Source organism: Sarcophilus harrisii, chromosome 1 (assembly GCF_902635505.1).
Source record: "Sarcophilus harrisii chromosome 1, mSarHar1.11, whole genome shotgun sequence".
NCBI classification, from domain to species: Eukaryota; Metazoa; Chordata; class Mammalia; order Dasyuromorphia; family Dasyuridae; genus Sarcophilus; species Sarcophilus harrisii.
In genome coordinates, this window is record NC_045426.1 from 316,828,766 (window position 1) to 316,841,386 (window position 12,621).

At 40.5% G+C, this 12,621-nt stretch overlaps 1 protein-coding gene across 1 annotated transcript in view; it reads right to left on the reverse strand.

The window, feature by feature from the left end:
* The window catches only part of DNAI1 (dynein axonemal intermediate chain 1), a 251,702-nt gene that overhangs the window by 94,027 nt on the left and 145,054 nt on the right, over nt 1-12,621 (reverse strand). The gene's annotated exons all lie outside the window — the stretch shown is intronic.

Consider the following 12,621-nt stretch of genomic DNA (forward strand, 5'->3'; position numbering starts at 1 on the left):
TGCCTTTTAACTATAAATTTAGGGTTCTGTGACAAGCAGATATAAATGGAAGATCATTCCTAGAAAACAGAAAACTTCTCCTCCTCATTCATGAGAGCAATGGCAAATCATTTGTCATCCAGGGAGTCTGGACACTCAGCCCACTGATCATGCTCAGGGCACTTGAAAATAATACAATCTTTAGAGAGGCCATGGGGGAGAGATTGTATGGCAGAAAGCCCATGTTAGTAAAGTCTGTAGTGTTTAGCTGAGCCTCTCTTCCTTTTTGTTTTCCACCTCTCTCAATTCTAGGCTGACTTGATAAGCCATCAGCACCACCACCATACTCATCCCCCTCCAGGTACTCTGAGCTCCTCCCTATACTGACCAAAGAATTTTGTTTTCACTCACCGTAATGAAGATGCAGTGTCATATGCTATAGTGAAAAGAACACCAGCTTTAAGCTAGGGTTTTTAAGCGCTGCCAGAAAAAATGAAATATTACCCACATTCTCCAGAGAGGAAATGACAAGAAGCACAATACCCTGTAGATATTTAGGGGGCTAAATAAGATGGACCTTTAGAAATGAAGGACTTAGGTTTGGATTTCAGCTCTGCTGTTTGTGACATTCAACAAATCATGTAATTTATCAAAGTCTCCATTTCTTCTCTACAATGAAAGGATTGAACTTGATGACCCAAAGGTCCCTTCATTTAATTCAGCAGATATTTACCATGTTCAAGGCAATGTTCTAGGAGATATATATATATATATATATATATATATATATATGTAATGTTAGATTCTACAGTCAAAAATCTTACATTTTATTGGAAGTGGGAGATGGAAGAAGGATACAAGGCATACAGAGAGAGGTAATTTAAGGTAAGGTTAAGAGTTATGGAGCCAACAAAGCGCCATAAAGTGATCTAAGAAAACTTTATAGGGGAGAGAACAATTTCAGCTGGGAGACAAACAAAGTTTTCATGGAGGTGGTGACAAATGAATTAAGTCTTAAAGGAAGAGAAGGTTTCTGACAGGTGGGTTTAAAAGTGAGTGTATTCAAGTGAGTTTATATAAATGAGAGATCACTTGTAAGGTGTGAAGGGAGATTCCATATCAGATAGTTTAAGGAATATAAATAAGAGTGTATAAATAGGAAAATAGGCTATCTTCAAACAGGATGGTAAGTACCAATGCTTTCTGTCCTGAATGGAACAACCATTAGGAAGCTGGCCAAAGCCTCATTAGTAGAAAGAAGATGAACAATGTAAGTCTGCAAGAAGTTCCAGCCATAATTCTTCCAGCTGGCTCATGGGGATCTTTAAGGGCTTTTATTTGTACACTTGTCCTCCTTGGGCATTGCCAGCAAATGAAATATCACCCATATTCTCCAGAGAGAAAAAGACAGAAGAAGCATATTACCCGGTGGATATTTTGGGGGCTTAATAATGTATTTTCCCATTGTCCTTTAGGTCATCTGAATTGTGATTCTTTTGAGGTTATGGTATTCCATGACTAACTGCCATATAACAACACAGAGAAAATAATAGTGTCAAACAGATGGGTTTTTAGCAGCCTGAAATCAGTAAAAGTGTTTTTCAGTTCCCCCAAAGCAATCTAACCCTATCTTCTCTTTTTATTCAATTGTTGGTCCAGCTGTTATCTGTCTGCAGCATTCATTCATTCATTCATTCACTTGACAAACCTTTATTTAGTAGTTTCTATGTGTAAGGCACCGTGCAAGGTATGGAAGGATATTAGTAAGAACGTTTTGGTAGAAGAGACATCTACTAGACCCTTGCCACATAGGCTATACTAGTTTTCTCTTAAACTATTGCTGAGACTTCCTTGATCCAGGAGAAGATTCACATCACTGATAGGGCATCCTGTTTGCCCAAGTGTATCTCCTTAGTTATCGAGGGTTTTCCACGCTTCCTGCTTTTCTGCTCAGGCACACTACCATGGCATATTCAGAGGAACTATGAAAAACTGAATCAGTGCTATATACTTAAATACCCTTTCCATACCATTAAGCAAATCTTTTAGTAAATGTCAAATAGTCTACAACAGGATTGCCAAATATGTGACTCACAAAACTACTAATGCCTCCTGAACTAGATTACAATGTAGTTCTTATATAATTTTAATATATTGATACATTAATTTTATTTGTTTATTTTAATAATAGCATTTCATTTTTCAAAATATACACAAAGATAGTTTTCAACACTTACCCTTGCAAGACCTAATGTTCCAAATTTTTCTCCTTCCCTCCCCACTTCCCCAGACAGCAAATAATGTAATAGATAAAACATGTGCAGTTTACCTAAACATATTTCCATATTTATCATGCTGCACAAGAAAAATCAGATCAAAATGGAAAAAATGAGAAAGAAAAAACCAACCAAGCAAACAACAAAAAGGGCAAAAATACTATGTAGTACTCCATGTTCAGTCCGCATAATCCTCTCTCTGGATAGATAGCTCTTTCTGATACATTAATTTAAAGAGAAATATTTAAATGTATGTAGCTTTCTAAGTAATAGGCAAGACTATAGGAATCCTTAAGTATGGCTTAGGAGTCCCTATTTCTATTTGAGTTTGACACCATTGGTATATATGTATCGTTTCAATGAGTCACTGATACTAGAAAGGTCAGTTATGTCTGACCCAGAATAGAGGCAATATAACATGCACAGAAATAACAAAAACAGAGTATAGTATGACAGATAATTATAATAATATAATAATTATGATAGTATAATGAAATGCTATGAGTTTGGATGATGTCTGGGTTATCAGAGGTTTTATGGATCATACTAGTTCTCATGTGGACTATGCCCCTATTTCTAAGCCCAAAGTTCAGGGAAAGAAATTTATAATTTTCCTGCTGCTTATCAGTACAACCCGATGATAGTCTCTACTTTACTAAGGTTTAATCCAGGGCCAGGGAGGGAGAGCTTCCCTGTTGTTCAGTTGGACAAAGTTTCTATCACATTGCCATCTTTCTATCTGGACTTCTTATTTTCTCTATCTGTGGCTGGTTTTCAAGAAGAGTGTCTCACTCCTTCAAACATTTGCTAAAGGATTACAAAGTTTTTGTTCTTTTGCCTGACAAGAACAGCCAGCTCCATGGCTCTTACCTCTCTTTTGGAGATTTTTTTGAGAAGTAGCCCAGGATAATTTACATAACACAGACCAGCTGCCTCTGAGGAAGATGGCAGATGGAAAGGCAAATGAAGAGAAAGCAAGAATGCATCTCCAATTACCAGGACTCAATGAGAAGTATTAATTGCAGAGGAGGAATACTTCTCAGGTACTGGGGAAAGAAGGAGGCAAATGGGACTGACTTACTATGCACAAAATGGAAAACAGACTTAAGTGGTCTAAGAAGGAGGTATTCCCACAAGCACACGATAGAACATTTATTTAGAAGAGTAGTACAGTGTTGCCTGAATATACCACTGAGAGTTTCAGATACTAGGGAGGGGCAGAATTGCAGAAATCAGAAAAAAAGATAACAAAAAGCAATGCTACATGCTAAATTTTGAGAGGCAGTGACTGCCTATAGCATCCTGAACTATTGATTCCAGTGGTATTAGGAAATGAGGTCCATGAAGCTGAGCATAGAGGACAGAGACAATCTACTAGGAACTAATGGAAGCAAGACAAAAGAAAAATTGTGGCCCTGTCCCTTGCTGAGGCTCTGTCCAGAGTGGCATTTTCAGTCATGAAGATTGTATATCTCTCTAGGAGATGGTCCCACTATGGTTTGCTGTAGAGGGCAGGAACTCTGAAAAGGTGTACTTGAATCCAGAACAGCAGAGCATTTAAGGCTAAGTACATACTCAGTGAGAGATAATGGTTCTATAAACATATACTTAGATGAAATGGTGATGTGATAGCTCTCCTCACCAATGTGGTGAAGTAATCATAGGGAAGGATTGGAGGGCTGAGGGAGAGAGTCAGTCTCTCTGCCACAGCGTGCTCAGCAGGGAAGATTTCAGGCTCCAGACTCCAGAGTCCAGGATCCATCTTATATGAGCCACGTGGCCGCTTGCCTGCCTCCTTCACTTCTCCTAAAGACCAAGGACTTTGACTGATCCTGACTCTGACTGATCCTGAGGCTCTCCAGAGAACTAGCCCAGACATTACAGTTTAAGGCTCTTGATTTTCTTGGGTAGGCATTTTTAATCTATGAGTTCATGGATAGAGTTTGGGATTGGGCAAACTCAGACAGGAAAAAGTCATACTTTCATTAATATAATGATTTCATTTTAATTTTATACATTTAAAAATATTGTTTTACAATGGGGTCCAGAATATTACCAGGGTGCCCAAAGAATCCACAACCTAAAAGGGTTTAGAATCCCTGCTCTGAGGGCTCAGATGTGAGGCCTTTTTATATTTATTAAATTAAAAATAAAATGATCATTTTGAGATTTATGGCCTTGAATATAAAAGGAGCTGTTGGCTATCCTTGGGAAAGTGCCAAATATTTCCATTTCCATGTCCTACTAGGGGAGAGCATGAACCAGACAGGAGGCATCACATCAATGCACTCCAAAGTGCACCAGGTGCTTCATATAAGGAAGCAGTATCTGACACCAAGTTTAGAGATTTAACATTCAAGTATGGGAAGCAGCATGATACTGTAGAAATAGTACTGGCCCTAAAGTCTGAGTACCTGGGATCAAACCTTGCCTCCGATGCTTACGATTCTACTACTGTCTGATCTTGAACTTAACTTCTGTAGGCCTCAGTTCCCTCATCTGTAAAATGAGGGGGTTGACAGCCTCTTCAGTTGTAGGTCTTGTCCCAACTCAGAAGGGGCAAAAATCAACTCTGTTTTTCACAAGGACTGACACATCTGTTTCTGCCTTTACGTTTGTATTCTTAACAAGAGGGCCATCTCAGACAACTGACTTTCCTTGGCATTGTGTCTTGGCTGAACGGGGATGGGGAGGACACTCAACCATTGCCCATGTGCAGACCATGTTCTGTGATGAACACCAATTCCTTGCCTGGCTGACTGTTCCCTGCTCAATAGGCCTGCGATGCTTAGGATTCTCTCCTCCCAAAGACTTTCAAATACTATGGGAGTTCCTTGGTGGAGAGGTTTCCTAGAATGCTATGGTGTAAGGCAGATGCCTCCATTACCCTTTTCTTTCTTGGGCCCCAGAGACTGGTCTACCTTATGCACATTTTGCTGCCAGCATTTGCTGTTTCCAAACAATTTCTCTCTTTGGACCCCTTCAGGACATTAACTACCTTGCCCAGCTTCTCCTATCATTTCCTCTCTCTCTTTTTCTCCCTGAATCAGCTGCAGCTTTGTGAGGTATTCTAAGGCTTTTCATGAAATCTGAGTTAGAATGCAATTCACAAGTCATCTAGTCCCTTTCTGCTAGCAACAATTGAAAACATATTAAAAATAACAAATAAGGGAATGATTGCAGAAATTCCAGAAGTCTTAAAAGTGTCAGTGGAAGGCCTCTTTCCCCCGTTAAAATGTAAACAGAGCCCAGCACTGGTTTTTATCGGCTTTTTTTTTTCTGGGTCCTTATGAATTCTACCCACCTCCACTAACCATACATCTCCTTCCAAGGCTGGGATTCAGTTCCCCTGTTCTTTTCCTCTTCTTTCTCCTTTCCTTTCCTTTTCCTTTTTCCTTCCCCCCCTCCCTTCCCCTTTCCTTTTTTCCCTTTTTTCTTTTCCCTTCCCCTTTTTCCCTTTTCCTTTCCTTTTTTTTTTTAAACCCAAAGGAAAAATTTTCTGTTACTTCATTTTTCCATGTTCCTTTTAGACCTTTTAAAGGGCAAATCCTGAACAAGGGATTTCTTTTTTTTCTGATGAAATTTAACTTATTCAGGAAAAAATTACTTTTTCACCCTTTCAAAAACTTTTTAAGAGGAATTATGACTTCTTCCTTTTGTCTTTTCTGTGAAATGACACTACCCTATGGAGTGGCTGGTCATGTAACATGGGAGGGGGATCACATTCCTCAGCCAATCTTACCATAGAGAATAGAATTGGTAATATGAACTGGTAAGCTTGTTCACTCATTTCACTCATAAATCAGTCATAAGTAATCTTGCCATAGTAGAAAGAGCAATGATCTAGGAGTCAGGGGATCTGGGATCTGTGGCTAACTCTTGTGATATTTAGCAAATCACTTAAATTCTTTGGGCCTTGGTTGCCTCATGTGATAAATGAGGGGATCAGATTAAATTATATTTTAGGTCCTTCTCAGTTTTGCAATTCCAGGAGAATTTCTGCTGTGTGAATGAACTGAGAGCCAGAGGCATCACTCAAACTAGAAATGGAAGTTAGGAAGCAATTCTAAAGAGAGTGTGGCGTTTTCAAACAGAAAGAAGAGACAGGCTGCTTTTGGCTGATGAAAGAAGCTAATGTCTACTAGTGAGACTGTAAGTAAAGATGGCATTCCCCATGGAAGTCACAGAGGTCCTTAGGAGGCCTTTGAGGAAAAGAGTTTCAATAATAGCTTGGGACAGTGATGTAGATGAGCACATCGACTCCTTTGGGTAGAGGTACTAGACTGATCAAAGGCAAGGGATATGGAGTAATGCCGAGCACACAGGGCTACTGATTAAGGAAAGGAACCATTAACAAGTCCCCCACCTCTCAAATTGTCAGCCAAGTTAATCTCTGGCAAGACTTAAGGTTGGATCAGATTACAGTCCTTTGCCAATTTTGTTGTCATGTAAGTGTTCTCTCAGTTTCTTAGACCATTTTATTAATGAAAAACTCACTGTAGACTTTCACTAGATGATGCAGAAAGCTGATGGTATGCCAGAGAGTCTGGAAGTGAAGATGAATTCACCGTGGGAGCTGGGTAATTGAAACTGAAGATGGTAGATCCCCTCTAATGTGATCTGATGGGGTGGAGAAAAAACAAGCATGGTTTCAGTGTGCCCCTAGTGTTTGGGTGTGGTAATGGCACCAATCGCAACAAGGTCAGGAGTCCAGGTGACAGATGCTCTAGCTCTTTTCTCCTGGGATCTGTCATCACAATTCACCTCACTATAAACCCATCCTGCCAGACTCCATGACAGGAGGCTCTGGCTTCCTCCGTTTCAAGCTCTGGCATGTTCAGAGTGGAGGTGACTGTGGCATGACCCCTAGAGAGGTGGGCTAAAGGTTATCAGTGCCCCCTACTATCTGTCAGCAACCAACACTTACGCCACCAGAAGGTAATTGGGAGGGAAGCTGGCTTCATTCAAGGAATAGACAATTGCTCCATTGCCAACGCTTCTCTTTCTGGCTGTTCTTGGCAACTCAATGGCCTCCTCCTCCCTTGAGCAGCTGTGTGGCACTTATTTTTTTGCACAGAATTTACATTTCCCAGTATTCTTGTCTCATACAAACAATAAAGAAAAACCAGAGTCCCCTAATCTAGAAGGCTTTTTTTTCTGATACTGAATTGGCAGTTTCTGTTCCAGGAGGATGGAGGGCATTGTAATAAAGATGAGACAGGGAATAAAGAAGGCAGAGGACCTCTTCTGGGGGTCACCTTGACCTCTGTCTTCTTCCTCCCATTTGTTATGCACACTGTCACTAAGCCTGCTGTAGGAGTCTGTTGAAATCTCTGATTTTCTCAGAAAGTGCTCAGAAAGTAGAACTCTGCTGCCTCCTCTGTTTCTAAATCTCCAGATGACTGCTAAGAAAGGAGCTGTTATATCTACAGCATTTTCACTGCATGAACACACACAGATGCAGACATATTCTCCCTTCCTTCCCTTTCTTTCTTCCTCCTTCCCCTGCCTTTCCCCATTGACACTGTGATTAGTCTGCAGAAGGCAGTCACTGCAGACAACTGGATCCAGGCAATTGGTAAACTTATGAAACACTGGCCGTTAGTGGCTGGAAAGAACATATCAGTTCTCCTTTCCCAGGAACATCTCCACAATAGGCCATGGTGAGAAAGGGGAGTGAGTTTCTTATGGGAACCTCCTGCTGAGAACAAATAGTGTATTATTTGGTTTGCCAAAGTTGGCTTAAGAAGTGTGTGTTCAGCTACCATGCAATCATAGAGGAATTCATATCTGTTCTATATGGGCACTATACAAGAGAATTACAAGAATGTTGGCTAAGCACTCAGGAAATACGGATCAGACGAGGAAATGTTACACCTGTCCTTGCCAGAAGGGAAAGCCATGTACTGGGTGAATGCTGCCAAGTCAGCTTTGCTGTCCTGGGATTCCTGGCTGGATTCTAAATCTGCCTGGGTCCTGAGAAACTCCAGCAGCCTGAGGACAGCCTGGGGTAAGGTTTGGGAAGTGGTGAGAGAGCACATCAGGCCAGCAAGCTACTCTGGGACTGGGCCTTGGCTCGGTGCTCCAAGAAGATGTTATCCCTGCTCTAGATGCACGTATGTGTGTGGATATGTATATGAAACATTTCATTTTATTTTTTGCATAGGCTTGGTCCTGTTTCTATGAATATAGCTAGGCCAACTAGAAATCATCAGCTGCAACCCTGAATGAACAGCATCTGTCCTTTGGCTAAAACACTCCAGCCATAGGTCCCTCTCCTGCACCCTCCAAGGGATAGTGGTTTCTGTGGCTGCTGGGTAGTGGTTTTCTCTTAACCATTGCTGCTCCAGGCTACCCCGCCCATCTCCCTGAGGCCCAGAATGCAGTGGGAGAGTGGACTGCCCACTGTGTGTGTGTGTGTGAGATTCAGTGAGCGTTCTTTCCTAAACCCCAGGATTCTCAGATATAGTTTGGGAGGGGGGCTTGGCTACTCTACTTGTCCACAGCGGAGCATTTTGTGGGCCTGGGATTAGAGTGAGGTAGGGAAGGCAAAGGAGAATGGAGATGGAAGGCAGAACTCTGAGAGTCTGACAGATATGGGAAAGAAGGGTTTTTTTTTGTTTTGTTTTTTTTTTTTGTCTTTCCATCAATAGGATGAATGAGGAGATAAGAAAAAAACTCAACATGTTGAAGACAGGAAGGTTAGAGAAGACCAGAGTATGCTAGGTGTTGGAATCTTTACAAAGTGTTAAGCCATTGGAGTTGATTTAATATTAGAAAGTTATTTTGGGCCAGAACTTGAACTAGGTACTAAGTACAATGGAAACTTGCTTGTGTTCACACCTTTAGAGAGCTCATAAGTATCTAAGAACTCAATGGAGTTCACATGTTTGGGAGATTTCAGAGAGCATGCTGGGAGATATCCCACAATCCCACTCTCAGAGAAGTAGCATAAATACAGTTCCAGTGAGCGGCTCAAGAGAATTTCTCCGGAACATCGACGGGGGTCAGAGACAGAGCACTCTGGAAGAAAGCCTACTAAGCCCTATCTTCGAGGCAAGAGAGATTCAGGGAACTGACAAAGAGTAAGGTATGTAGGGTGGTAATATGTATTTAGGCCTCTCCTGCTCTAGAGACTTTCCAGGACAATTATTACCAAAAAGAACACCTGAATCCCTTGTGTCTGCCGGACTGCAATATAATTGTCTTTGTGACAGGTGGTCTGGATCTGAGGTGTCAAGTCAGAGGAGGTGACACAAAGGAGCTGAATCCAGTGCTTGAATTGGAATCCTGGTGCTCAGGCCCAGAACCCTGTGTACTCTTAATAACTGTAGGTGAAAGACATGTTTTTCCTTAGGAAAAGTGGTCAGCCTAAAACCACAGGGGAAAGGAAGGGTGAGAAAGGATAATAAAATGTGTGGAAAGTCAGAGGATATCTCCCCACATTGTTAGACATTCAGCCAGGTCTGGTCTTGTAAGTGGGGAAAGTAACCAAAACATCCTCACTCTCTTTCCCAGCTGTCTAAAATCTGCTAACAGGGGGCAAAACTATTTATAATCAGAGATGAGCTTTAAAAGAGATCAGGAGAATATAACAGTAGTGATTTGCATTTATTAAACTTCATGCCCTACTGATACATATATAAGAAGTTGTTCTGGATTAAGAATTTGGATAGAGGGAGATCGAATGGTCCTTCCATCCCACTTCTAAGTACCTGCTGTATGCAAAGAACCTGGTTCACTAAGATCCTCAACAGCCAAACCATTTTCTTAACAGCTCATCATGTTCTCCTCTGCTTAGAAATAATAGTTTCCTTAGAGATTAATGCCACCAGTCACAATGGTGAAGGCTAACAATTTTAGGGAAGCTGAAAGGTTGGATTGACTTCATTAGGCCAGGCAAAAACCAAACAATTCAAGCACTGTACAGTAAGTTGAATTGTGGGTCTTGGACCCTTATTAGCACACTGGTATCAAACTCTGGGTCCTAATATCAGTTCTGCCTGACCTTTGAACCATTTTTTTGACCATTATTCTAGGATCATTGCTTTCTTCCTATGACCCTTCAACTCAGTAGTTATGAATGTTAGTTATTTACTTGACCCATCCAGGGCTCCTACCAGCATGAATCTGTGCAAAAACCTGTGGCTTTTTTTAAACTTCCTGTCCCAGACAGACTTTAAGAAGCATCATGGAGGGCTCTTAGCCTCAAACCAGAGCAAATCCCATTCCTATTCCCTATGCCTCATCCCTGTGTAGAGGTACGAAGAGAAACACATATCCCCCAAAAAATAAATAAATAAAATTGGAAGTCATTCCTGTGGCTTCTCATCCTTTAGTGGAAGCTGTGAGTGGCAAATCTCCTGTCTAACAGTATTATGAAGTGTTTACCACACACAAAATTTCACTATAATCCAGCCCATTGAAGTCAGGAAATTGAGACGATCTGAGAGAGGCTATTTCTTATTCATCTTTGTATTCCCTATGGTGCCAGCACAGAAGCTTACATATGTAGGTGTTCAAACATTTGTTTGCTGAATTTAACTAAATTAGTGTTTTGAAATTCACATCTGCTAACTGGGAGGTAACTGTCTGCTCATTAGTGTCTGGCTACAACAGAGGAGTTATAAGACAGGACCCTGGGAGGCTTGTGGTCCCAACTTCATTCTATCTGCTTAAACACAACTTAGCAATGCTCCCCATGTTTCTTGTACCCTTTGTCCTACATCTACATTACGGACTTCAAATTTCTCTCCTTTTTATCCCTTCCCCCTTTCTCTGTCCCTGTTCATCATTGTCTTGGATCAGATTCAGAAGAGACAGGATGTGATTTTATCATCAACTAGACAGGATCAACTAGAAGTCAGGAGCCCTGGTACCACTTAGCAGCCCTGTGATCTTAGGAAAGTCATTTTACCAAATATAAAAGGTCACATACAAAAATTGATCACAGAATGCAATACCTTTTAGACCTGTACTTAAGGGGAATATTGTTAACCAAGCAAGAGACAGAAAAGATTAAAAAGATAAATCAGAAAATTGTGATGACATAAACTTTTAAAGTGATTGCATGAGAGAAATTTTTAAAAAAATTGCACATCCTGATTCACAGCTGCCAAAGTGATTTTCTAAAAGCACAGATGTGATCATGTCACATCCCTTTTTAACAAACTTCAGGGGCTCCCTAGTACATTTAGGATAAGAAGAAACTCTCTTGACATTTAAATCTCTTTACAACCTGGATTTTTCCTATCTTTTCAGTATTTTCACATATATGTTATTATTGAGTCATTTTTTCATTCATGTCTGACCCTTTGTGACTTCATTTTGGGTTTTCTTAACAAAGATCCTGGACTGGTTTGCCATTTGCTTCTCCAGCTCATTTTATAGATGAGGAAAGTGAGGTAAACAGGGTTAAGTCACTTGATCAGGGTCACATAACTGATAGTCTGAGGCCAGATTTGAACTCAGGAAGATGACTCTTGTTGTCTCAGGCCAGGTGCTCTGTCCACTGCAACACTTAACTTCCCTTTTCCCACATTACTCTCTTCCTTGCACTTTGTGATTCAGTTTTCATGATCTTCATGGTTGACACTACATCTCTTGTCTTGTCGACTTCACGCAAGCTGTCTCACATGTCTAGAATGCATTTTTTTTTCTTGTCTCTGCTTCAAGGGATCTCTGAGTCCTTTCAAGTCTCATCTCAAGTACCATCTTTTACATGAAACCTTTTCTGATCCTTTCTGATACTGCTGCTCTCCTTCAACAAAGAAGATTGTTCATTTTGTCATATGTATATACTTATATATCTTCTTTTTGTCTCTCTCACTAGAATGCTAGCTCCTAAAGGCAGGGCCTGCTTCTTTTATATCTCTGTACCTTGTGAACTTAGCACAAACTTATTGATAGATAAGGAATTGGTCCAACCATTCTGGAAAACAATTTGGAATCCCATTAAGAAAAATCCTTAAATTTCATATCACTTCACCTCATAATCTACTACTGAGTATAGACTCCAAAGGGGTTAATGCCGTAAAGAAAGATGCTCTACATAACAAAAAAAAAATTCATAACAGCACTCCTTATGGTAGCAAAATAACAACTATAAAACCTAGACTAACAACTAGAAAAGTAAACAACTAAAACAGCATCTATAAAATGAGCTGGAGAAGGAAATGGCAAACTACTCCAGTATCTTTGCCAAGAAAACCCCAGCTGGGTCATGAAGAGTTAGACACACTGAAACAACAATAGATACTCCCATCATTTTTAGAACCTTTTAAAATTATTTTTATAGAAACAGAAAATGGAAATGAAATGGGGACCCATAAATGGGGGAATGGCTGGACAAACTGTGATGCATGCA